This window comes from Caretta caretta, chromosome 1 (assembly GCF_965140235.1).
Source record: "Caretta caretta isolate rCarCar2 chromosome 1, rCarCar1.hap1, whole genome shotgun sequence".
NCBI lineage: Eukaryota > Metazoa > Chordata > Testudines > Cheloniidae > Caretta > Caretta caretta.
This window is the reverse complement of record NC_134206.1, coordinates 260,624,922-260,652,821: the sequence shown is the minus strand read 5'-3', so window position 1 is coordinate 260,652,821 and position 27,900 is coordinate 260,624,922. Positions and strand designations below refer to the sequence as shown.

The 27,900-nt window shown below is 46.4% G+C and overlaps 1 long non-coding RNA gene across 1 annotated transcript; it reads left to right on the top strand.

Annotated features, from left to right (window-relative positions):
• Positions 1–9: 9 nt before the first annotated feature.
• LOC142070516 (uncharacterized) lies at positions 10–27,900 on the top strand. Its single transcript, XR_012666371.1, has 2 exons — positions 10–237; positions 26,760–27,900. It is a non-coding gene; the product is annotated as an uncharacterized LOC142070516 (long non-coding RNA).

Sequence of the window (27,900 nt, the reverse complement as noted above, 5' to 3'; positions counted from 1 at the left end):
TAACACTGGAGCCAGGAGCAGAGACGAGAGAGAGTGTGTGGAACAAAATGCGAAGGGACGGGGGAATGAAAGACCACAATGACTGCTCCTATTGGATAGAGTGAGCCGTACAGTTTGTGCCCCTGCCTCAGCTAAATGTATGCCCATCTTCGGAGACGGCTCAAGAGCCCCACCTATTCCCTGGAAAGATCACTCCTGCTGCCAGGAAAGAAGACACTGGAACCTTCCCCACAGCAGGTAAACAGGGCACACTTCGGGGGGATGAGGGAGGAAATATCCTGTTACATTAATCAGATGAGTAGCAACTGGCTCTGAAGACAATGGCAAGCAAAATAAATCACCCTGAAGTAAAAAGAGCATCCTTCACTCTGAAACAGTGCATTCAGCCTTCGGCTTTGGGCAACACGCAGTATGACAATGGCTTCTTCCCTTAGGCAATATTTTACTGCTGCTGTTCTTGCAGCTAGTACATATTATACACACACAAGCAAAGTAAAACCTTGCTGATGGCCAGGAGACCTACTGAGAGTGAATTCATGTTGCAAATTAGCAAATAAGTGAACAAAGACAATCAAATTAGAAAAAAGGATAATACACAACACAATATACTTTGTTCATTTATTTAACAAGTGTGGTTTGGCTTTAATTATTAATAACAATGCTTCCTAACAGACTGGTAAATGATAGTTGTATTCATCTGAGACCTTGCCACAGCACTCGAGTATTAAATTATTTCCTACGAAGTAGGGTGTGGGGTGCAGGGAAGTGCGGGAAGATGCGCACGTGTGAGTGTGCGTGCGTGTGTGTGTGAGAGAGAGAATATCACGGACAGTGGAGTATTAGTGAAGAGCGCAGTATGAGGTTGTAGGGTATTCACACACAAGAGGCAGGAAGGAGGAGAGAAATTTTGGATCTCAGAGTTTGCAGGGACTTGAGAGTCTCTCAGTATTGGATTTTAAAAAAAGAAAACTATTTCCCACCCCGAAATATTGAACTCCCCTGCCTCCTCCAAGCCATGAAACTGAACAGCTGCTGTTTGTTATGAGCTGCCTATTTAAACAGGGAGGTTAATATTTTACAATGTGTTTTCTTTTCATCTCCTCTTTCTCCTTTCCGCGCTTTGCACACAGGAAATTTCATTGTCAGTGTAACTCAACTGAACTCAGCAGGCTTACACCAAGGATGACCTTGTCCCAGTGTGGTTTGGCCCCAGTTAGTCCTTGAAGCCCTGTGGGAGTGGAAGTCCCACAAGACCAGGCTCTCTTCCAAGTTGTCCAGTAACTCCTCATTACAAGCGACCTGGAAGTGCATGTGGTATCTCAGTATTTATGCTTCCAGCTCCTACTGGGAAGCACAGAGCTACAGAAAGCTGTGGTGTTTTAAAAAATAGAATGGCAGTTAAGAAAATGTACCCCCCCACACACACCCAGAAAAAGTTTGTACAAGTATTAGGCAAAGGGTGGGTGCATAGTTCAAATTTTATTCAAACCATTTAATGCATTGTACACGGAATTTCACCAGCTTCCTATTCATCTTGGCCCTCCCTCCATAATGCTTCCTATCCATTACCCCTCATCCTTTCCCCTTCCCCACTTACCTTTCCTCCTGATCTTCTTCCCCATCCATCCTCCCACCCCAACCTTCCAATACCCTCTCCATGACTCGCCACAGTTGGAGGGCATAGGCTGCCACTCGTTCACTTCGGCTCTGTCATCTCTCGGGAACTCTCCCCCCTTTCTGTCCTTCTGTGCCAATGAGTCATATCCTCTGCTTAAATCCTGCCTTACAATCTTCCCTTTTCTCTTCAGCTCATGACTGACTCTCCCCAGGAAGTGTTTTTGCTGCTGTTGGTGTACTGGATATGAAGGGTGCACTATAGAAAGATGGACTATTAGTGTATGAACTTGCCTCCTAGGGTGCCTGTGCTGAGAGATTTCAGAGTAGCAGCCGTGTTAGTCTGTATTCAAAAAGAAAAGGAGGACTTGTGGCACCTTAGAGACTAACCAGTGTTAGTCTCTAAGGTGCCACAAGTCCTCCTTTTCTTTGTGCTGAGAGAGACAGACAGCAGGCAGTAAAAGCCGAGAGAGACAAAGAGGGAGAGGAAACTAAAGGAGACTGAAAACCATAGACTCAGACAGAGAGAGCGAGCTAGGAAGACGGGGGCGGGAGTGGGGAAGCTGCTCCTGAGATGGGCCGAGTTCTGATGCCAATGGGAACCGTAGGTTCAGAGTCAAACCCCGGACAGTCAAACAGAGGGGGAAAGCAATAATAATACTTAGCCCTTACACATTCAAGCAAGCAAGGCAGAGAGGATGGAAAGAGACTGGAGGCGAGACAGACAGAGAACTGGAGGACAACAGAAAGCTAAAGGAAGAGAGGATGGGGATGAACAGCTTATTATTGTATCACAAAGGAAGACAGATTTTTTTTCCCCCTGGATGAATTGCTGCATATAAATGTAAATGGCACTATTGTCTCTGGGGACAGATGGCAACCCACATTACTGCACTGAATAGCCTCTCCACTGCCCCAGGGGAATCATTTTACTTGCTTAATCCAGATTGTCTGACTCAATGGTTGGGTGAGAAGTTTAGGGAGAGGGAATGGGGAACATGATCCTTAGGGAAGGAGGGTTGGGGTGGGTTTTTTAGATTGGCCCAAGATCCAATCCACGCTGTGTTCACCCTGTACTTCCATGTGGACTCAAGCCCTTACCCAGGCATGTGAAAGACAACTACTATTGCCACACTTACATGCTCAGTAAGGCCCCTGCCACCAACAACCACGCTGGCCAAATTCCCATCCGTGCCACCGGTGAGGGGAGAGAAGAGAAAACAGAGTGGGCAGGGAACCCTCCACTAAAGGAGGCTGGGTAAAGAGAGATAAGGATGAGCGACAACACTGCAGGCTGCCAGTCCATGAACCAGCTGGGGACCCAGCCCAGCCGCACAGTGCTGCCTGCTCTAGATCAAACCAGCCTGGGCCCCATCCCACATCAAACATCCAGAACTGCTAGTGTTATTAATAGTCAATGTCATTAAAATTAGATGAAGGAAATGCAGAAGATCTAACCTACCTAGATTTTAGGAAGACATTTGATACAGTTCCTCCTGGGAAATTAGTAGTTAAATTGGAGATGGAGATTAGTATGAGAACTGAAAGGTGGATAAGGAACTGTTTAAAGGGGAGACGACAGCGGGTCATACTGAAAGGTGACCTGTCAGGCTGGAAGGATGTTACTAGTGGAGTTCCTCAGGGATTGGTCTTGGGACCAAATCTTATTTAACATTTTTATTAATGACCTTGGTGCAAAAAGAGGGAGCATGCTAATAAAATTTGTGGATGACACAAAGTAAGGAGCTATTGCCAATATGGAGGAGGACCAAAATATCATACAAGAAGATCTGGGTGACCTTGAAAACTGGAATAATAGAAATGGGATGAAATTTAATAGTGCAAAGTGCAAGGTCATGCACTTAGGGACTAACAACAAGAATTTTTGCTCTAAGCTGGGGACATATCAGTTGGAAGTGACAGAGAAGGAGAAAGATCTGAGTGAACTGGTTGATCACAGGATGACTATGAGCTGCCAATGCAATGTGGCCATGAAAAAAGGTTAATTCGATGCTAGGATGCATCAGACGAGGTATTTCCAGTAGAGAGAGAGGGAAGTGTTACTGCCATTATACAAGGCACTGGTGAGACCTCATCTAGAATACTGTGTGCAGTTCTGGTCCCCCATGTTTAAGAAAGATGAATTCAAACTGGAACAGGTGCACAGAAGAGCTACTAGCATGACCCAAGAAATGGAAAACCTACCTTATGAGAGGAAACTCAAAGAGCTTAACTTGTTTAGCCTAACCAAAAGAAGGCTGAGTGGAGATATGACTGCTCTCTATAAATACATAAGAGGGATAAACATCAGGGAAGGAGAGGAGTTATTTAAGTTAAGCACCAATGTTGACACAAGAACAAATGGATAGAAACTGGCCATCAACAAGTTTAGGCTTGAAATTAGACAAAGATTTCTAACCATCAGTGGAGTGACGTTCTGGAACAGCCTTTGAAGGGGAGGAGTGGGGGCAAAAACCTAACTTGTTTCAAGACTGAGCTTGATAAATTTATGGAGGGGATGGTATGATGAAACTGCCTTCAATGGCACGTAGCCAACCTGCACCTGCTAGCAGCAAATATCTCCAACAGCTGGTGATGGGACACTAGATGGGGAGGGCTCTGAGTTACTACAGAGAATTCTTTCCGGTATCTGGCTGGTGGGTCTTGCCCACATGCTCAGGGTCTAATATTTGGGGTCAGGAAGGAATTTTTCCCTGGGTCAGTCGGACAGAGACCTGGGGAGTTTTCACCTTCCTCTACAGCATGAGTCACTTGCAGGTTTAAAGTAGTGTAAAGGGCAGTTTCTCTGTAACTTAAAGTCTTTAAATCATGATTTGAGGACTTCAGTAACTCAGCCAGAGTTTAGGGATCTATTACAGGATTGGGTGGGTGAGGTTCTGTGGCCTGTGATGTGCAGGAGATCAGACTAGATGATCATGATGGTCTCTTCTAGCCTTACAGTCTCTGAGTTTGACAATTATCCAGCCTCTTGATGACCTTCTGAGGCAGTGAGCTCTATGGGATGGCTGGACATACAGTTGGCTGACGATGGCAATAGATAAAGATCAAGAGTCCATGATGATTCTTTTAGATCAGCTGCCTTTGATACCATTGATCACAAGGTTTTGTTGACATGCCTACTAAGCCCGGCAGGCAATGACAAAGTGGTGGCTGAGAGGTCTGGTTCTTTCTGCTCCAAGAACACCCTTCCTTGCTTCTACAACTCCCCTGTCTCCCCCCTCCACTCCTCTCCATTGGCTCTCTCTCCAGCTCTCTTCCCTGCTCTCACACAAACTCTGCCCTTACGTTATAGGAGAGTTTTTAAAAAGAGGAACTATTTTTCACTAGACCTAACACAAATCAAGTGGCTCTCAACTCTGCAGCAAAAATATGTTCCAGTGAGTGCACACAATATGCTCCAGAAGGGTTTTCAGTGTTCATTTTGTTTTAACAACTTCTATTGCTAATGGAAGAAGGGAAGGGATCCCAGTCTCCAAAATCCCACTGCCCCTTGTAGGTAATCAGAAGCAGGCTGCATTAACGTCCTTTCATTCCTCGGGGGGGGGTTCTGTTCCTTTTCCCTACCCAGCCAGCTTTGGGCTTCCCCTCTGGCCTGCCACTAAGGATGCTGTATCCATCGGCTAACATGTGACCCAGAACAAACCCAGCAGCCGCTCCATGATGGCCTGAAGGGTGAAGGCCAGATTCTCAGCTGGTGTACAAGGTGTAGCTCCGTTAACTTTAACAGAGCTGCGCTGATTTACGCCAGCTGACAATCTGGCCCTGAGACTCCCTGTTCTCCCTTTCTGTCCCTCTCTCTCCTCGCCTGCCTTCCCCAGTCCTCCATGCTTTTGTACTCAGCCAGCAACAGAGGGACCTGTATTGCAGGACTGAGTGAAAGACATATCCTTGTGAGAGTTCCAGCCTCAATTTCCCAAAGCAAAAGAAGTTGGGTTCTGTTTCTAGACATATTGTTATTAATTTGTATTAAGGTATCGATTGGGATAGGGGTGCCAGGCCCTGCCCACACACAGTGAACAGTACCTGCCCTGACAAGTTTATATTCTAAACTGAACGCATCTCTGAACACTGAGATTAGCTCGTCGTTAAGAGCCTAATTCTGCCACTCTCACTCATGCTAAGTAGGTACCTTGTCATGGGCTGCAAACAGAGTAAGGGGCTACTCGCCACAAATAAGGATGGCAGAATCATACCCTTAAGCAGCATGGTTCAGTCTAGTGGTTACAGTACAGAACGGCAAGTCAAGAGATCCATGTGCCATTTCCCGCTCTGCCACCAATTCACTTGTGAGCAGGGTCAAGCCATTCAAACTCTGTGCCTCAGATTCCCCCAGGGAAACATGGAGATACTACCAGCTCCAAAATTAGGGGCTTAATTCACTTATGTCTGGACAGTGCTTTGAAGCCCTTGGATGGAAGGCAGGATAGACATGCAAAAACTTATTTCTGTTTTCACTGTGGCCTTGTCAACCACACAAGACCTCAAATTCAGGGAGCCCGAAATTGTCAGTGCTGACTTAATTTCCTCAGTAGCACGGTTTCATTTCAGAATTATGGTCTTGGGTTTCTCACTATGTAAGCAGACAGAACAAGCAAGGGGGCAGAAGGAGGCAAACACCACACATGTTTCAGCATTCACATTTGGGCCCACAGTGCCAACCTGCAAACCAGCCAGATTTACATCTCCATCCTTTATGTCTGTACATTTTCCTGGGGCTGCGTGCATCTCACACAGACATATATACAATCCAGACAGACAGTTTCTTATGGCTAACAAGCATGCAAATTCCCCTTAAACATGCAACATCTCAATCCCTTGCATGCTACTAACCACAGTATATGAGCTTGATTTCCACTTACACTACATCTGCCTTCACAAACAATCCCTCTAAACTTCCCACTGTAAACTTGCCCATCAGCCAGCCCACACAAACAACACTCTCTTTTCTCTGGAGTCACAGAGCAAGCTTCCTTCCCATCTAGTTGAGTATGTCCTAGAAGGCATAGTACTCCTCAGGACACGGGCATATTTTCCTACTGACTAGAGTTCGCTGGGAAAGAAAATTGCCAGCCCACAAAAAAAATCAAGTTTTTGGAAATTTTTTCATCCTGATTTGGGATGAAAAGCCAAAAACTCAACATTTAACGGAACTGAAATTCCACAGTATTTCTTTTCAAAGACACTGAAACATTCCCACAATGGGAACATTTCAGTGTTTACAAAACAAAACATGCTCCAGCCAGAGAGCCGGGAAGCCCACCAAGCGGGCTGCAGGGGACCCAGAGATCCCATGGAGCCCTGACAGCCCAAATGGGCTGGGGAGAAGTGGGGATCTTGGGAGATGGTTGGGCTGGCAGGAAACCAGGCTGGCCGGCCAGTTTCTATCAAAACTTTTGATGGAATTGACATGTTCCCACAAAACTTTTTCTAATAGAAAACCGTTCAGACAGAATTTTCGACAGCTCTCTGACTGCTGCAACAAAATGATTATGAAATTGTGATTTAGCACATTATGAAAAGCAGGAGAGCACTCACAACTTCTTATAGCAAACATTTTGTCTGACACTTGCTGATTCTGCAGCAAAGGGATATATCTGCTCTGCTCAGTGATTGGAGATCATACATAGAACTCTATAAGCAACAGGAAGTTACACTTTTAGCTGACAGTTCACTGAGACAATCAGTTCCTAAAGGCACAGTCATAATACACAGACAGTTACCTAAAACTCTACAGAGGCATACTATTATATGCCCCCCAAAATGTCAGATTCTTTACCCATCTTGCAAGTTAGATTTACAGGAAGAGATGGGACATATCTGTGAAAAACCAGAGCATCATAACACTGCACATTTCTTTAGGCTTCTCCACCCTGAAGTTCTTTACATGCTGTGGATACAGGAGTCAGTATTGTTAACCCCAAGTTGACATGAGTCTGGTCCCAAAAAAATACGAGATTGGCTTAAAACCCATGAGACTTCGGGGTTTTGAGCAGCGAAGGTACCCTCCTGTCATATTTTCAACCTTTCCTTCACAATCAAGTGTGCTAGAAACTTACTCTTTTTAAATGAACACTGAGGTTTGTACATAATCAGAGGATTCCAAGAGCTGAGGCTTTTAGAAAGATACCCAGTATTTCAAGCCCCACAATAAAATTGCAAGTTGTTCACTCACTAACAAAACACACACAGCTGTGGTGTGGAAGACAGCAGCTGTTTGACCGTGCACAGGACGACACTTTAAGGAAGTGAAAAATACAATCTGCTACTGACACGGCAGAGAGAATTTTAGGGACACAGATATAATTGCCCAAGTTGGAACTTGACCAGGGAAGGGTACCAGGTAGAATACCTCTATTCTGGTGAAAGATGACAGAGGCTTTTTCAGGAGCACCGACTGGTCGGACCTCAGTTTACACCTCATCTGAAAGATAGCATGACCTCCAGCAGCACAGTGCCCCAGTACAGCATGCTAGAATATTAGTTCAATACTGACGCAGAGAGAAAATTGCCAGCTACTGAATCACGCCTGCCACTTTCTTCTGCTCCCTGGATGACTGATTCTCCACTGCCTTGCACCTTTTGTAGTCACACATGAGCAAAGTGCATGTAAAACACTACCACTCTGGTCTATTAGCATTTTACACTGACTCGACCCACATGTAAATGACTACATGTAGCACAAGGCAGCACAGAATAAGTCCATAGGTTCTCCTTTGAGTCTCCCACCCTCATACTGACCAGGCCCAACCCTGCTTACCTTGTGAATCTGCTCAGGTCTCAGCCCAAGCTAGTATAGCTCTAAGTACAGGCTATATAAACAATAATATTTATATAGCAGCAATAGTGTACTGGGAACTTTACACACACACACACACAAGACAAAAAGGTCCCTACCCTGGGAAACCTAAAATCTGAGGTGTAAAGAGCAGGTGCTCAGCACAGTAGATAAAAATGGATGCATTTCTTTTTTTAAAAAATGGGTATTTTTAAATGTAAAATAAATACAGGTTTATGAATCTATTGAAAATTTATGTTAAGACCTAAACTTATTACAATCATTTAAATTAAATATAAAAAATAATATTAAGCAGTACATATTTGCTGCTGCTTTCTAAAGCAAGTCAAACCACAGAACTGGCAGAAGTTACTGGCAAAACATTTGGAATCAGAGCTGACATGCTAAAACAGCTTTTGACAGCCGTTGCCTCTTCTGCAGGTTTCAGTTTATTCACCTAATTCAGTTCAATGACTGGTTGGTTCATTCAAAGTTAAGAAACCAGTCGGGAGTTGAAAAAAGCAGAAAACATTGGCGCCGACTCCATGGGTGCTCCAGCCCTGGAGCACCCAGGGAAAAAAATTAGTGGGTGCTTAGCACCCACTGGCAGCCAACTCTCACCATCCTCCCCAGCACCGATCGCTCACCGACGGCCCGGTCAATCAACTCCTCCCCCCCCCTCCTAGTGCCACCTGCCCACCACGATCAGCTGTTTCACAGGGTGCAGGAGACCCTGGGAGGGAGGGGGGGTGGAACTGGGTGGGAAGAGGCAGAGTGGAGCAGAGGCGGGGCAGAGGTGGAGGCTTGGGGGAAGGGGTCAGGTGGGGCACTGGGGCAGAGCAAGGGTTTAAGCACTCCCCGGAGCCCAAAAGGAAGCCGGCACCTGTAGCAGGAAAACTTGTTTTCTTCTTCTTCTATTCTATCAACAAAAACTAGGTGTTAGAGGATGAGATCTACTAGTGCTAAAATCTTGAAGTACGTGGTGATCAGAAACAATCAGTTCCATTCATTAACTACACACAAAAATTCTTTTGTTTAGTGAATCAGTTTTAAATGCAAAACGTATTTTGATAAACTATTTATAAACTTTTTTCCTATATATTCATCAGTTAGTTATAAGTTAGTTTTATTTAATTAAAAAAATTAAAATGCTATTTTAGTGCATTTGTAATTGAATTCAAATTTCCATCCAAACAAATTTTGGCACAAATAACCAGTAAGAAATTAATCATCTAGTAAATAAGAAACGCATCATTCACCATTTTCTAACATAATAAAAATGTAAAAATTAAGAATCAGAATAAACATTTGTCAAGCTATACAGTTGCTTAAATAAATGTGTATATGTGACACTATGCCCCATATTCTTAATAGAAATATTGTTAAAATACGATTATAGCATATGTAAAATATATTTTATGCAAGATGGGTCTTGTGAGATATTAGAAATGTTATGATTTGCTGAATATGATTATCCTATTTGTATGCATGTATCATTATTTTATCTAAAATTAGGAATATGGACTATGTATCTGTACTACAAAAGTGTTTACACCTCTAGAATGCCTACCAGACAGAATGCAATCAGTCTGGATGGGCCATTAGGGAGAACAATAGGTCTCCCACCTTCCTGAGAAGCTACGAATGACCTTTGGCTCATGGCTCCTTTGACACTGCAGGGTCATGTGATCATGTCACCTGGACTGGACTCCACCATAGAATGCCAGTATTTTTCCATTGAGGAGGGTGGGAATCACACTGAAAGACAAAGATTCCTTCCACATGTAAATCCTATTTAAGGCAGGGAAGTGAGTTAATCACGGTTCATACTCTTCACTGAATCCCCACCCAGAATGACTGCTGGAAACATCTAAGAAACAAAGACAAAAGGGGGGGAAAGAGCTGCGCCCAGGCTGGAAAAAGTGTCTAGCCTGTGAAAGAAATGCCTAAAACAACATTTAGAGTGAGAAATTACAACTTGTAGCCAGCTTCTTTAATGTCTTAGGCTTACATTGCATTTTTTGTTTTATTGGCTGGGTAATCTGCTTTGATCTGTTTGCTAACCCTTTTAATCACTTAAATCTATCTTTTGTAGTTAATAAACTTGTTTTTGTTTTCTCTACTCTCAAGTTTGTGGAATTCATAACTGGGGGGCGGGGGCAAAAAGCTGTGTATATCTTCTTCCACACTGAGAAGAGGTGAATTTCAATAAGCTTCTGCTGTACAGTTCTCTGTGCAGCGCAAGACAATACAGTTTTGGGTTTACACCCCGGGGGAAGTTGTACTGGGCAATTCCCTAGCTGAGCCTCCCCATGCAGTGCTGATTTCAGTGCCTGTGTCTTTCTGCAGCTGGGTCTCTCACTACCTAGGTGTGTGCTCAGCAGGACAGTGCAAAGGAGCCCAAGCTGGTGGAATAAGCGGGCTCAGTGGTACCACAGTACATCAGGTGACACCCTGGAGTTGGGGATAACCCATTGCAGTACAGATATAGTATATCCTCTGGGTTATCAAAAAAGAAGCACCAAATTTAGTGTAAAGGCTACATTTAGATGCAAAGCAACATGCTTTAATGGATACCAACCAATGAGAATCAACCTTTTTTCAGGAAAACAAAAAAGTACAAATGCAAAACAGAATTAAAATGGATTATTTAAATCATGGTTTTTGGCTTACTGACTTAAATTTTGATTAAAATCATTAAATAGCACTGATGTAAATCAAATCCATCACAGTCTCCAGCAAGTGTAAGTGATCATAGCTAAAGGTACGTTTTAGTCATGGGTATTTTTAGTAAAAGTCATGGACAGGTCATGGGTAGTAAACAAAAATTCACAGCCCTTGACCTGTCTTGTGATATAGACCCCTGACTAAAACTTGCCGGTAGTGCTCTGGGAGGGGGCAGTCCAGGGGTGCTGCGGGGTGGCTAGGGTCCCCTGTTGGTGCTGCGGGGTGGGGGTGGGGGTTAGAGGGGCTGGCAGTCTCCCTATCTGGCTCCACACAGCTCCCCGGAAGCAGCAGCCATGTCCCTGCAGCTCCTAGAGGGAGGGAAGGACGGACAGGGGGGCTCTGTGCACTGCCCCCATCATGAGCTCTGGATCTGCAGCACCCATTGGATGGGAACCACTGTCAATGGGAGCTGTGGGGCAGTGCCTGCAAGCAGGGACAGTGTGCAGAGTCCCTTGGCCCCTCCGCCTAGGAGCTACAGGGACAGGTCAGCTGTCTCCCACCCCCCCACCCCACAGGTAAGCACCACCCCACACCCCAACCCCAGCTCCAGCCCTGAGCCCCCTCCCACACTCAAACTGCTGCTGGCCCAGGGGCAGCCCCTGAGCCGGCTGCACCGGCTGTTGCAAAAGTCACAGAAGTCACCAAAAGTCGTGGACCTCCCTGACCTCCGTGACAGACACACAGCTTTAATCATAGCTCCTTTGGCTTCAATACAAAGTACAATACAATACACAATACAAAAAAAACAGGGGTCACCTGATAAAATTAATAGACAGCAAGAAATACTTTTTCACATAACGCACAATTCACCTGTGGAACTCATTGACCTGGGATGTTGTGAAGGTCAAAAGTGAAACTGGGTTCAAAAAGAACTAATAATTTCCTGGAGAACAGGTTCCACCAACGGCTATTAGCCAAGCTGGTCAGGGATGTAATCCATGTTCAGGGCGACTCTAAACCTCTGGCTGCCAGCAGGGGAAGGCTGGGTGGATCTCTCCAAACTTGCCCTGCTCTGTGCACTCCCCCTGAAGTTCTGGTACTGACCACTGTGAGACACAGGACACTGGGCTAGATGGACCATTGGTCTGACCCACTATGGCCGTTCTTGTGATCCTAATGCATCTACATCACTTTATGTATATGAAGCCAGATCCTCAGCTGATATAAAGTTACACACAGGTGTCAGTTTTTGCACTGCTGTGGCCTGACTGCCTGATCCTGCACCACTGATATCAATGGGAAATTTGTCATTGACTGCAGTGGGAGCAGGACTGCAGCCCAAATGGCAAAGTTTACAGATGAAGGAAGGAGACTAGTAAATATCAAAAAACAAAAGGCTGCAGCAGTGAACTGCAGAACGTATTTTGTTACTTCCACATTTTGGTATTGATTTTTTTAATGTCACACTCATTCTTGCTCTTGCTGTCTCATCTATAATATCGATACTTGAGCAAGAGGAGGTCTAGGGTTTATAGACCTCCTGGAAGGAGTTTCTTTTAAGGAGGGCCTCGAAGGACAAATTAAATATATAGGTCCTTATCCTGCCCTTAGATCCATGGGCATGGACCCTAATGCCTTCACAGAGCCCTCCTGAAGTCACTGAGGCCTCATACAGGTGCAAAGGTCCACCAACGTGCATCTCGTCATAGGATCAGACCACACAGTTTATAAAGGGCATTGGAATCCTTCTGTTACTAATTAGTCTCAAAGACTTTAGGCATTTTAGCTTATGATGAAAACCATACACTTGATTTAGAAACACTTTTCACTCTCTCCACTTTATTTTTTAAGTTTAACTTTGAGCTTTCTTAAATCAAATTTGGCCCAGAATTTAGGTTTTGTACAAGAAAGCATTAAAAAAAAAAATCCATAAAAATTTTAAATTCCAAGGGAAGCAGGATTTTAAAATAAATAAGCAATTTCCTATAGTGTCTCATCACATCTGCAATCCAAAAGTGAAATTGACTAAACACACAATCGTGAAACTGACTAGACTGTTTACTTTGCCCAACCCAAGAGGATGCAAAAAGTACCACAAATAGCAGGAACAGTGAGAAAGCAAATTCTCAAATTACTTCCATTTTAATAATCCAAGGTGTTATTTGTAAGGAATTTGGACAAAGATTTTTTTTTTAGAAATATATGATTAAGCTTTTATTGTACCTTTGCTTAAAATTTCAATTATACATAAACTCTGTCATTCCCCAAGTCAATTCAAAATGATTAATCCTGTTGACCTATTACTGGTGCCTAGAGGTTGCAGCAGCAGTGTGGGAATGCTAGCATTCAAATGAGACATACTGGCCATATGAGGATGCACTGCACGGGCCTTATCCAAACTCCCATAAAGTCAAACAACTAGAGTCTTTCCCCTAACTTCAGCTGGAGTTGGATTGGGCCCCACGTACATTTTGTGTGTTGAACTCAGCTGATTACCCTGCAGTTACCTGTATCTAACAAGCTTAATTAGAATAAAAAGCATGTTTGCTCACCAACAACCCAGCACGATTCAGACACTAGTTCTGACTGTATGCAAAACTGCCCTGGGAATGTCTGATCAGCTCCTAGTCTTAAAGTAACAGGCTCCTTTTCAACACACAATATAACGACAAGGAGAGCAGTTTACACTCCACTTTTGAGCAAAGGGGGTGATCGATATTCTCTTTGGGGGTTTATGGCTCCAAAACTTTTATGTTTAGCAATTTAATCCACTTTTTTAAAAGGGAAATAGAGTCTACAACTTTTGCAACAACAACATCTCACATTTACACAGTGCCTTGCACCCAGAAATTCTTTAAACCTTTGTGTGCGTATATACTGAACTGCAGCAATGGAATGTGAGTGTTGTTTAATAGTTCACTGGAATACTGCAGCACTATTCAGGGTAGGAGGAATATTCCGCCTGGGGAATTTTTAAATAGATGGAATGGGATTACCCAAATTAGAATCTGGGTGGGTAAGGCTCCTGTGCTTGCCAAAAGTGTCATATGATCTAATGGCCAGGACCTAGGTTTTAAGTTCCATCTGACAGTAATTCCATAGCACAGCTTCCTGCCTTAACTATGGTACAGTATTGGACAAACAGAAAAAGTCAGACAGAAGAGCATCTCCCATTTAATCAGTGCCCCTAATTTTGGAGCACCTGGGCTTTCCTGAGCTTCTCCCACCCAGACAGTGACCAGGCCTCTCCCTGCTTGGCCTGGGAGAGCCGATGAGACAACAGGTGATATAGTTGCACTCTTAACCTCAGGTTGGGAAGCAGCAGTCAAGCATGGGAGCTCTGAAGATCCGATTTCCATACAAACATCCCTTAACAGTCAAGAATGTAGAGCAGGGAAATACAAAAAAATAAGTGGAGAAAGAGGAGCACAATATTTTCAAAACAATGTTTGCAAACTCTTCCCAAACATTAGGAATTCATTTAGCTGAAAAAATTGCACTGAAATATTCCTTTTTAAAAAACCCAATATTGTTTCCAAACATAGCAAGGCTACCCATCCATTGCCACATACACATCACATGGTAACTGGGAGGGTGGAGAGCCATCACAGCCAATCCAAGGGAGTTTCCCCTTTCCTCCTCAGCCCCCAAGGTTGCACAGGCCATTTTCTGTATGTGATGGTAGGATATGCTCTCTCAGCATTTAACCATAGTAAATTCAAACGTGAAAGATGGACAAACTGATGTCCAAACTTAAACCTGAATATTATCACTCAAGCATCTTAAAGCCACCAACAGTCATCACAAATTCAAACTTACACAGAAAACTCAGATAACTTGGGCCTGAACCTCTGCCCCAAAATCAATGCAAACCTTCCCTCCGCCCCCGCGCAATACAAACAAATCAAACCACATCTTCACAAACTGAAACAGAAACCTTCATCTCAAACTTAAGCCTGGTTCATAATTTTTCTCCTACACCATGAATCAAACTTTTAGCTAACAAATACATCTCTCTCTATAATTTTACTCTGAGCCCACTGTAGGCTGAGACAGGGTGTCAGGAGTTTAGTGAGTGCTGGGAGACACATGAGGAAGAAAGCTGAAATGTACATATTCCAACATCAAGGCTCAATGCCTTAAGGAACTTCCAATATAATGGGACATCCCAACCCTACATCTCTGCCCCAAATCTCAACTGTCACCCAGAATTTGAAAATCAGAACCTTCCTAAGAACTTCTGACCCATCACACTTGGCTCTCCCTGAACCATCATCATAGATAACTCAACTCAGAACCACAACTATTTCCCTAAATTTCAAACAAAACCCAATCTCCTAATTCTTTATTATTGGTAGCACCTAGAGGCTTCATTCAGGATCAGGTTATTGAAAATCTCTCAGTAATATTTTTGTAAGCTTCTGCAGCATCCCTTAGCTTTCCAATTTAACCTAGAAGCAAATCCATCAAAATATCATAATAAGAAATGGGTATTTCCCACCCAGCCACAAACCAGGGAAGCCTTGGAAATCTTCAAGAGAAACTCACTGAGATTTCCAGCTAGAAGAGTTTTGAATAAAGCTTCAGCTTTTTGTATGCTGTTTCATCTCTGCAAATTCTAGGATCTTTCAAAGTTCCCTATATTTAATAACCCGCCTTTTACATACTGTGCCCATATGGAAAGTCAGGGCTGTGAGATTCAGTAGTGAGGGGTGTGACTATGAGATTTGCTGATCATATCTACATTACAGAAGTATCCTCACAACACTCACTAAACTCCCAAATTCCTGTCTCAGGATGCACCAGAATCAAACCTGCAATGGATTCCCTGGAGCAGGCTCATCTTTGATCCTGGTGGAATCTAGAGAGGAGATATCCCCAGGAGAAGACACTCAGCAGCTAGTTTATGCTCACTAGCTAGCAGTATGAGGGTTATTCTAATGGCCCGGCAACTGAGAAGCAGGAACTTTAGTTCTGTCTCCAAGCAGAGGCCGAGTTCATGGTATGTTCAGTACTGTTAGATAAATAAATATCCCTCATTGAGCTAAAGACCTAGTGATAAGCCAGCAGGAGCTGGGAGTACCCCTTTCCCTGCACCTTCAAACCATCCCACTGTCACTGACTCAGTAACAGGAAGGTGTGGAAATACATTTTGAAAAGACTGTCCTCTCTCTTCTCCCTGCCCCCATCCCTGTCTGTGTCATTCCGGCTGACACTCGCTTTCTCTGAAGTTCTCCCTTCGGAAAGCAGCTCCTTTTGATCACACATTGCAACAGCTGAGCTGCTCTGTAAACATAAATGAGGAACAAAGCGATTTGTTAAATATGTACGAAATCTGCTCTCTTACCTGTCGGGCGCCCTGCGAGCGTGTGGGGAGGGGAAGGGCAGAGTGGACCAAAGAGAGAACAGGCAGCTCGAAAAGGATATGGATTACACACCATTTTGATGCACCAGTTGCGGGGACTGGTGGTCTGTTTCAAGCAAAAGAACACCACAGGCGCCAAGTCGGGATAGGGCACGTCAGGATCCAGCGGCGAGTCTATATCCTCCTCACCGCCCAGATCCAGAGATGGCGGAGGCTGCTCCAACGGTGGCGCCTGCTCAGTAACTCCCAGATCCATGAGCTCCAAAGGGCAGAGGGCAGAGGTGTGAGGGGGCTGGCTGCCCGAGTGCCAGGCCGAGGAAGAGTGGGCGACATATTCTGCCATGCTGGCACAAAATGAGAACTCCTGGGGAGGAAAACGACACCTGTGAAGGGAAAAATCGGCAACCAGATGCACAGCACAACTTTGGTTTTAAAGGGAATGTAGGATGGGTGACTGGCACTGGATTGGCAGGCCTACATATTAACGGTCTCGCTTCAGGCCCCTGTGGCCACGTGGATTTTAACCAGCACTCCCCCTCTTCAGTGCATTAAAGTTGGATGGTGTGATACAGCCTTTTCTCCCCAGGACAGGTGCAGCTCGAGCAATGGCAGCACTACCTTCCCATACCCTCCGCCAACCTGCCTCCACCCTTGGCAGGCTGCTGCTAGCTAGTCCTTGTCTCCTGACAGCTTTTTCTTTTGGGGCTTCAGATATTATAGCTTCCCCTCCCCCACACCCAACAGTCTGGCCAAAATCAGCTTTCCCACCTGCCACTCAAGTGTGTTGCCCTAGCACTTAAGTCACTGCACCAGCTCCACCCTACACTTCAGGCCAAGTTCAACCATCTTCTCGGCCCCACGTCATGTTGCCTGCACCTCGGGCCTGGTGTCCTGACACATTTCTCCCCAGTGTCCCCTGCTTTTCTGCTCAGTCAGCAATACCCCTTCCATCTCCTCCTCTCTCAGGTGTCTCCAGACCTTCTTCCATGCTGCCGCATGGGATTAAAGCCCCTTCTCTAAATCACCTCCCTACTCACATTCAAATCCACCCAAAAACACTCTTTAGCCTCGCCCACAAGACATGAGGGGAGAAGAGAAAGGAAAGGGAATAAGGACAACAGAAGGCAGCAGAACCATCAAAATGGGCACGTGCTTCGCTGGGTTAAAATGAGGCTTCCTTAAGGTCACCCTATCTCGCCTCTCCCCTTCTCCACCATCTGTCACACGTGCTGTTGCACTGTCCCTGCCCCCTTCTGAGGGAGTTCGGTACTTCACCTGTTTCTGTGAGACACTCCAGCACATAAGAACATAAGAACGGCCATACTAGGTCAGACCAGTGGTTTATCTAGCCCAGTATCCTGTCTTCCGACAGTGGTTAATGCTGGATCTTCAGAGGGAATGAACACAACAGATAATCAAGTGATCTATCCCCGGTCGCCCACAACTTTGGGTGCTCAAAAACCAAGAGCGATAAATAACCTAGGCGAGACAGGGATGTTTCGAATGCCCAAGGCATTCAGCCCTTAGCCTCTCTGCTCCCAGATGCTTGGATGCTATGGTGATGAAGGTCACATAGATTAAATAAATTCCTCTGGAAACCTGTATGAAGGCAAGCCCTAAATGAATGATACAATTCATCTCCCTTAGACTGTAGGCTCTTTGGGGCAGGGACAGTTTTTTTTGCTCTGTGTATGTCAGTTTCTAGTGCATTGGGCCCAGATCCTTGCTTGGGGTACCACAATACAAATAATAAATGGAAGCTAAATATTAAGTGCTCATGGCTGTAGCACATGGGGCACTCATATACTACAGCAGTAGAAGCATTACCACATACATAATAATTATGACAATAAAAGGAAATGGAGTATGGATGGGCCTAGGAAACACAGACTACTCTATATCACACCACAGCATGCGGAGGTGGGGTGACAGAGCAGTAAAGAATACTGTGCATTTAACAAAGAACACCCCTCTGCTGGTGGAAGTGCTTAAAAGTGGCCTCACAATGGGAAAATATAGTGCCAGATTTTTATATATTATTTTGGCCAGCAGTGGGGGAGGCTTGGGAGGGTGAGGGGAATTAAATGACATTGGTTTAAGAGTTTATTAGGTTTACAGTGTTAGGAAAAGTGCATGGTCTGAAGGCTTGCACTGGCTGCTCTGTGAGGGAATGTAGCACATCTTTTAGCCTGTTATACTCAGTGACTCTTGAATATGCATGTTACACATCCTGGTTTATACCAATAAAGTAGCATTAAAAAACCCCATCCAGTTGTCAACAGCACAGGACTTATCAGTCACCCAGATCCAAAACATGGAGTTTATCTCCTCTTAATCCTCTGTCTTCCCTCTAAGGCTGTATGTTATCTTTTGAAGACTTGCCAGTTCACTGATTTCTCTCCTCTCCTGAGCAGTTCCTTGTTCTACCAAGGCAGCTCAATCTTGACCTGCAGCACCCCCTGCTGTATTAGTCCAGGAACCCCCCTTGCCCAAATAGCTCTGCCCATATTCTTCAGTACTGACCTTCAGCACCCCATTATTCCGGTCCTGAGCTTTGCCTATGTACCTCAGTCCTGTCCTGCAGCACCCCTGCTATCCCAATCCTAAACCCAGCCCTTCCCCACCACTTTGACAGTGCACCCCTCAACCCTTATCCACAATACTCTCCACTATTTCAGTCGTGGGGTCTCTTCTGAGCAGAGAATAGCAAACACAAAAGGCATACAAAGCAGACACAACATCCACGGACGTGGCCGAGACCCCTCAAATTCAATACACTCAATATCTGCAGCCACTAGGAAAAAAAAATCCTGCCTCCTGCCAATCCACTGGCTTTGGGAAGATTTTTAAAAATCCTAATAGCCAAAGCAGCAGAATGCTCCTCCCATCCCTCCTCCAGGCCCCATAACCAAGCAACCACATTTTCACTTCTACCAGTTGCTTAATTCTGAACGCTCTGGTGATGCCCCACACTCCCTCACCCACCCCCATTTTTCCCCCTTGTCCATTCCTCATTGCCCACTCTCATCTGGGTTCCCCCCACAGCCTATGAACATGCTGGGCCTGAGCACAGCTTCTATCCTATTAACGACACAGAGGAGAAAGGCGAGTGAGACCAGCCTGGAGGAATGACTTATTACGATGCTCAGAGTGGTTGGACTGTGGAGGGCATGACAATTCCAAAATGCAATGTACGATGCCTCAAAATTAACAACAACCCAACAAAGGAAGAGGGAAACAATCTCCTCAGCACGTCCCTGCATGGTCTCCGATTAAATGTCCAGGGTTTCTCTGCCTCCCCACCGCCACCAGATACAGCTGGGGTGTGTTGCGACGAGGACGGGCACTCTGGGAAATAGGTCCCTCTATAGTACTTAGACAGCCAGCCCATGCCTCAGAGTGCCGGCTGCCAGGGGCAGGACATGGTCTGGCAATTCACTGCAGATTCAACAAAAACCAGGGGAATAGCCGCAGGCAGATTATCTGCTTCAATTTGTGCAGCCTGGAATGACTCATGAGAGGTGATATGGATGCAGCACCAGATTGGCCCTTTTGGGAACTCGGAAGCTAAATGCATCCCCTGTTTGACAGCTGCCCCACCGGCGGTCTTAGGAACACTCCCTCCCTTGTTCAGACAAAATGTTTCCCTTCCACCCCAGCCACCCCTAGGGCTGTGATCACAGTACATCTCACTTGTTAAGCAGGGTCGGGCTTAGCACACTTTGTAGGGAGACCGACAGGGGAAACAGAAGTAGTGCAAGCAAGTCGGGAAGTTATGCTTTTTACTCAGAGCCAACCCTGATACTCCAGCATAGTGCGGATGGAAGGGGTCTATAGCCGGAGATAGCTTTCGGTTGAACCCGTGGGGGTGACCACTTTTGTTTCGGCTTGGCAGGATTCGAGTTAAATCGACAGATGTTGGGTAAACGTCTGTTTCAGCAGACAAGAAAAATTGATGAAAACAATATCGATCGGTAACAGTTGGTGGGAGTCCAGCCTCACCCCCGCCTCCCGCCTCCATTGCGCCTGCAGGGATTGGGGGTCACCCACAGGTGCTGGAACAAGGGGTGCTGCAGTGCTGCCTCACCCCCTGGCTTGAAGTGGTTTCCATCATATCCAGGCTTTACAGTTTGGTTCAATGGCTCGGAGCACCCCCCCACTGTATAAATTGTTCCAGCGGCCCTGGTGTCACTGGCCCTGTGGCAGTGCCCGAAGCCCTCCGCAGCCCTGCCACCACGGGACCGAGGGAGCACGGCTGTGACAGCAGGGCTCTCTGCACTGCTGCAGGGCTGGAGCGACCCTAACCCCGCAGGTGCAAGATGCAGAGAAGGCTGCAGTCCTAGCAGGGCAGAGCAGAGACCCCACCAACCACGACTACGAGGAGGAGAACAGTCCCCATCTGTGGGGGAGGCCACCCCGGTGCTGAATGGCTGCTTCCCCGGGTAGGAACTGTTCAGCAGCACCCCCGTGGCCTGGCCTTGGTCCTCCTCCTCGCAGTCCTAGCCAGGGTCTCTGCTCCATTGGGCCAAGATCACTGCCTCCACCACACCTTGTGCCAGGGTGTCTTGGGCCCCTCGGCCATGCAGGGAGCCCCCTGCATCTTTGGTGTCAGTGCTGGGAGCCCCCTGAAGCCCTACTATCAGCATTATCCTAACCTTCCCTCCCTCCCACCCAGCATTTCCAGCAATTGTAAAAGTAAAAATGGTTAAAAAATTAAAAAAAAAAAATCTTAAAAATAAAAATTGATATTAACCACCGCAATTAAAGACCAATACAAACCAATTCTGCCAAGCGGAGCTGTGGTGCTCAAGGCTTCCAGGGCCCATTTTGCAACAATAGGGGTTTCAACCCCAATTCCAGCTTGGGTTAGGTGACATTTTACCTTCTTAAAAGTGCCCCTGCAGGGCTCACTTCCCCTCCTATGACACCGCTGGCTAGTGTGGCTGGAGCAGGTTGGGCTAAGCAGTTCAGCCCAGAATTGGTCACATTTCAGCGACAGGCGAGGGGAAGGTGCTCTATGCGAACACACAGAGAGACAGAGAGAGAGAGAGAGACCACACACACACACACACACAAGAGCATGTTGAGGGGATGGTTCTTTCTGGGCTGAAAGATGCTATTAGAAAGATCGGAGGGACTAGAAAATTCAAGAACCCACCTCCAGAAGGATCCCAGTCTCCCCTTTCTGTAGGTGCTCCTATAATGAAGGTGATGGGTGAGGTATAAGAAGACAAGCAGATAAGACAGAGGTCCCCTGACCCCTTCATCCTAAACAAATACCTAGCCTTTGCTGGGGCAAGACAGGAGGGGCAGTCTACACAAGCTGGTGTTGGCAGGACAGGCCTATCAGTAAAAAAAATCAAGTCTGCCTCCTTGCGGGGCGACTCCCTCCAGGGGAGATCTCACTAGTATAACAACTTTGGACCAGCCCCCTTCATGACTGCTCCCTGGATAGAGAGCAGCTTGTCGTCTGACACGTCTTCCTATCCATCTCTAAGGTCCTGGCTTGTCCCCAGCCCACAAAGGACCCACTCCCACACCCAGGGTCTCCTTCCAGGCACAGCTTTATTGTCCAAACATCGGCCAAACACAAAAACAGCTCCTCAGCCCGTAGAGCTCCTTTGCCTCTCTTAGGCCCTCCTGCTTCAGGGCTTATGGCAGGATTCTTCCTTGTTCTTTTTAGCTGAGCCCCATCCTGCAGTGCTCTGGAAGCCCTTTTCCCCCAGCAGGCTCCCACTGCTTCCCCTCCGAGTGGACTCTGGCACCCTTTCCCAGGGGACTCCCTGCTGCTCCTGCTTCCCCTTCGTTACAGGCTGGCTCTTTCCAGCCCCACGTGCTGCCCCTGGGCACCTGTTCTAGCACAGGGGTGCTGGACCTGCTTCATTTCAAGGGGCCAGCCACCCTGTGACACCATCCATTACAAAACTCATCACTGTAGTACCCAGAAATGACACTAGTACCATAGAGAGCATTCTAGAGTGGAATGTTGTGCAGCTCAGAACCTTCTAGGACACGGCCTTTAGCCTCCCCACTCCATGGGCCACTCACAGCTGGTCCCCTCTCTGAGGCAGCAGAATTCCTTTGTGCCAGTCCGCGTGGTGCGCTTCACAGAAGGTGCCACAGAAAATCTGGTATCATAGGGCCACCCGGGCATCTACCAGAAGTACCAGATGTGAGTAACTGAGCCAAGCCCCTTCAGCAGGGAACCAGAAATAGGGAATGAAAGCAGAGTCAGTGCCTCTCCGAAAAACTGCTGGCAACCTCCCAGCACCCTTAGGTTGAAAACCAGTGTTTTAGAAAGTCCTGGCACGTTCCTCTGCTGGTGAAGGATCAGTACCAGGCAAATGGCACATGGAGGGACAGAGTGGTTCTTTGCTAAACATCTCTCCTTTGCTACCAAGTGCACAGAAATGTATGAAATGGTCCTTTAAAAAAAAAAATCAGATAAGTCACTCATGCATGTGAGGAGCAATGCTGACATTCCATCCAAGGGGAGGAAGGACACTCATGGTCTCAAAGGGAACTGCTGACCCCGACACAGTTTGCACCCAAAACCCTCCTTGTAGCCAGGTCTCAGAACTGTTACCTCTGTCCCCAGCATGCATGTCCCCTGTGAGCAAGCAAGTTCAAGCCCACAGCTTTGCTCTCTTGGTCTCTCACATATGGACCTACACACACACACACACACACGTACCAGCACAGAAAAAGCTCATTAGCTCGCCTGCCAGGAGTAGCTGCTGGCCTTTGGCTCATCCCATTCCCATTTCAAAAGCACCTGGTTTTGCTGTGAGAAGGTTGGAGGGTGGATTTTGATTCCTCCGGGGGAAGCTGATCTCAAATGGCAAGAAAAGCTGCAAGCTTAATGAGCAGAAGGAAGCACCTGGAGAAGAGGAGGAGGGATTGAAATTCAGGAGAAGCAGGGACTCAGGGGGGTGTCTTTATCACGAAGGCCTGTATCATTTCATGGCCTCCAGTGAGACATACTATCCCCCAGTGCTGCACAACGCGGGGGCAGGAGGGGGATTAAGATTTCAGGATTGCTAATGCCAGGGCCTTGGTACACATGTAACAACACACCAAGATGCTGTGAGACAGCAAACACGTGGCGCACAGCAGACACTGGTCACCCACAACCTCCCTGCCCCTTCCCTACCCCAATGAAAAGTATTTGGTGAGCCATGACTCCTCCTAAGTGTTGGCCACAGAGATGAAAGGCCGGTGGAGGAGACCAGATCACCTAACCAGAGCCTGGATTCTTGGAAAGCTGGTGGGAAGCAAAGAGGATACAGGTGGCTACAGTGGTCTAATTGGAGAGGGGCCCTTTAATGCCAGGGGAGAAAGGGAAAGTACCTGAGGATGGCTGGAGAGCTCGGTCTTTCCTCTCTCTCCTTCCTCCCAGCACATTATAACCTCTCTCACCCTCACTGACCAGCGAAAGGTCCAACAAGGAAGTGGTGCTGCACCCAGAGTCCATCCTAGGGGACTAAAGGAACCAGTATGCGATTACGTGCTTCTGTTTTGCCACCTGTCTGGGGTGTCTGCTTGGTTGATTATACATGTCTGCCTGTCTGTGAGTGTGTCCACGTGGGCAGTTGTCCATGCGTGTGCTCCAGTGTCTGTGTACTTCCCTTTCTCCCTGCATATATGGTAGCTCACAACTATCCCCATCTCAGCTCCAGACTCCCCTCCCTCCCCTACAGCCCAGATGTTCTCCCTACCCACCTCATTGTAAACGGCTCACATACAAAACTGAGTCATGAGACTGAGATAAGGGGGAAATTAAATTTCTTCCAGTTCTGTTAAACAGCTTTACATTTTTATAGCACCTTTCCTCAGGAGGGGATGCACATTCTTTGTCGAGCATCTATCAGGATCGCTCACCTGCTGCTGACACGCAGCCACCTCTGGCGTGAAATGCAGCAGTCATTCTGTACCTGTAACACTGTGCAACACTGTGATGAGATGGGGAAGAGAAGGATAACTTCTCCCACTGAAATTGCAGGGGGCAATTCTCAGGCAGACAGAATTAAATTAATCCATCATTTGTGGCGTGTGGGCCCCTGAAGAACATTTGTGCCTTTGTATGTACGTCTGCGTATGAATTCATGTGCGTACCTGTAAGAGTATGTCTTTGTGTCACTCTGTGAATATTGTCACTGGGTACACATGAACACGAATATGCATAAGTACATAAGAATGAATTATGCATGTGCACCTTCTAGTGTGTCTGTTGCACATGATGGAGTCTGTGTTTGTTTCTATACACAGGTATGTGTCAGTTGTGCGTTATCTTTGATGCATTCGTCTGTGTGTGTGTGTTTGACCTTTCATTCAATTTCAGTAGCACAGTACCATCAGTTGTACACGGCTCTGTGTTTATGTTAATCTAGTGTGTGTGTGTGTGTATGTTCCTGTCAGACAATGTCAGTGTGCATGTGTGTGCACACATCTGCATCCACACGTAGATCTATACGTGTGCATGGAGATCTGTAAGGGAGAGATCTGTAAGCCTGTTTAGGTTGCCCACACCTAGCTAGCCATCTGACCCAAATCTCTTCAACTGGAGTACACCTCGAGAAACTAGGGAAGTGCAGACAAGGAGTTAATATAACACAAATGGGGCAAGAACCCTGAGGTCTCCTCCATCCTCACACAGTCCTTCTTGGGGTACTTTCCACTGTGAGAAGAGGGGAGGGGAGGGTGTGTAGGACTCAGCAGAAATTAATTCACTGTTTGTACCTGAAACAAATACCAGAGTATTGGGAAAGGAGAGGAGTGTCTCTGTGCTCCAACAGATCATCACAGTGGACTACGCAAGGTCTAGGGTCCTCTGTGTGGTCAGGCTGTTTAAATGCCTACTGATCATTTCCCTTCAGATGAACAGCTGGTTAATTGAATCGTCTTATCTCCCTACACTTATTATCCTGGGCCAATTCACTCAGAGGGCTTGACAGCCTCTTCCTTCTCACCCTTGCTGCTTTGGACACTCTCACTTGCACAGAACTCTGTGCAGAAAAGATTCCACCAGCCTCAGGGAAAGGAGAGGGGATGCAGCATAGGCTGATCTATGCTCCATAGAAGACTCCTGCTCTCACGCAAAATCTAATTGTTTCACCAGGAGGTACTAGGCAGGGTAATCTGAGACAGTCCAAGAACAGGAGATGGGGGTGCAAAATGTGAAAAAGATGCCATGGAAATCAATAGGCAGTAAAGGACAATGCTGCCCTTTGCTAGTGGGATGGAGAAATTATGATGGATTCTTTACAAAAAGCAAGAGGGAAAAAAGAGAGCATGAACAAGGAGCCATCACCAGACCCACTGAGTCATGTTTGGGCTTGGGAGATCTCGGGGAAGGGTGGGTCCCTATAGCAAAGTCTTCACCCTGCAGTGTTCAGAATGAAAATCTGAGTGTGATAGAAATGAGAGATGGAGAAGACCTAGCAGGTGTCATTTAGTCCATCCCCAGATAACACACCATTGTTCTCTACAGAACATTGTTAGCGCTCTGCCCAGTCTAGTTTGAAACGTCCCTAACGATGAGGGTTCCAAGACGTCCTTTTGGAGATTACTCTACATTCTAATAGACCTCTCTGGCAGTAAGCTCTTCCTGAGAGTCAGCCAATAGTTTTTTTCTCTCTTAAATTTCATCCCATTACTCTCACAGTTTCATCCCCTGGTACAACCCACAATAATTCCTCCCCCTCCTTGGGGTTTACACCTTTCACGTTAGTAGAGTCTCATCATATCCTTTCACTTAAATCACCACTTAGCCAAGCTGCACATATTTAACTTTCTATACTGCCTCATAAATTACTCTCTCCAGCCCCCATGTCATCTGCATTGTTCATCACTGCTATAATTTACCTACATCTTTCTGATAATGAAGTGCCAAGAACTGAATACACTGTTCCAGGGTGGAATCACATCACAGCCACATAGAATAACTGCAATGGTGTCTGCAGTCCAAAATTCGACTTGTCTATTTTGCTGCCTTATCGCAGTGCAAGCTCACATCGAATTTGCCATCTACTGTCACACCTCAGTCTCGTTTCCCATTTCTTCCCAGGTGCCCCCCTCCACTGACTCTCTGTGCTCTCTCCTATCTAGGCATTTGTACCACATGGTTCAGATTACATTCCCCCCGATGCATTAGCTGGCATTTTTCTAAGATGAATCTCATTATGTTATTTTCTGCCCATGTTTCTAATCTCTCTGGTTCTCTTTGTATTACTGCTCCGTCCTCACTAGCACGTGAAAATCTCCCAATTTATTATCATTGAAAGATGTCATTAACATGCCGTTTACTCCCTCTTCCAGATCATTAATGAAGTCGTTATGAAGTCGGATGATGAAGAAAGCAATCCTGTGAGCTCCCAGGAAGGGAGGGGTTGGAGCTTTTCTCCCACATGCTTTAGGCCAGGATGTTTAGTGCTGGAAGGCGAGTGGAAGCCAAATGTTAGAAGCCTGAGCTTTTCCTGTAGCCCTTATAACACAACACAGGACTGCACACGAAGAGGGGAAGGCAGTTATGTTTTTCAAGATGTGAGGGAGGTCATGGAGCCCAGTCACATGACCCCCATTAATTCAATTCCTGTTTTTCTGACCTCCAACCTCAGCTGTCACTGATGGCGACATTCTTTCCATTTCTTGGCGTCTGGTGAAGAGATGTGGATGCTGGGAGGGTGGGGAGGAAGCTTGGACTGCCACTGCCCAAGCTGTACCTGCTCTGTGGGTAAATAGGAGGTGTCAGTCCCCAGGGCAGATGCCAATCTAGTGGTTTTCCCCAGCACTAAGTTAGAACTAGAAAGCCCTGGTCGTATCACCCACCATTCCTGGAATGACTGGTACATCTGTGTCCTCTCTCACACCCCCTACTCTACTCCCCGCAAGAGCTCTGCTTTTAACAAGGGCCATATTCATCCCTGGTATAACCCCACTGAAGTCAGTGGAGTTACCCCAGAGATCATTTTGCCCCAAGGATTCTCCCACATGGGAAGTCCATTCCAAGGGCAAGTTCCTGTGGGGAAAAGCACCAGTCCTACCCTCCATAGCCCCATACCCACTCTTGCTCCTTCCCTGTGTGGATCCACCATAAAGGGCTAATGTGCTCTGCGCAGCTTGTCAGCATCCACTCCCAAGCCATAATGGCAACAGCCGAAAGTTCCACTTGTGCCAGACCTGTCGCTGAGGTAGACCATACAGCCCCGCCTTTGTGGTACTCACCGCACCTTCAGGCAGGGCAGCTAGGGCCTCCACCAAAGGTGCCACCCCCACAGCTCAGCTAGTTTCTTTGGACAAGATTTCACAGCCTGACTGGGAATCGCCAAGAATGGGCAGGGCAGGGCAGGGCGAGGTGATGGTGGCCCCCTGGAGATTTAGGAACTCTCCAAAAAAATCTTAACATCCCATAGGATTCAATTGGATTAAATAATATTGGGCTTGAGCCTGCAAACACTTA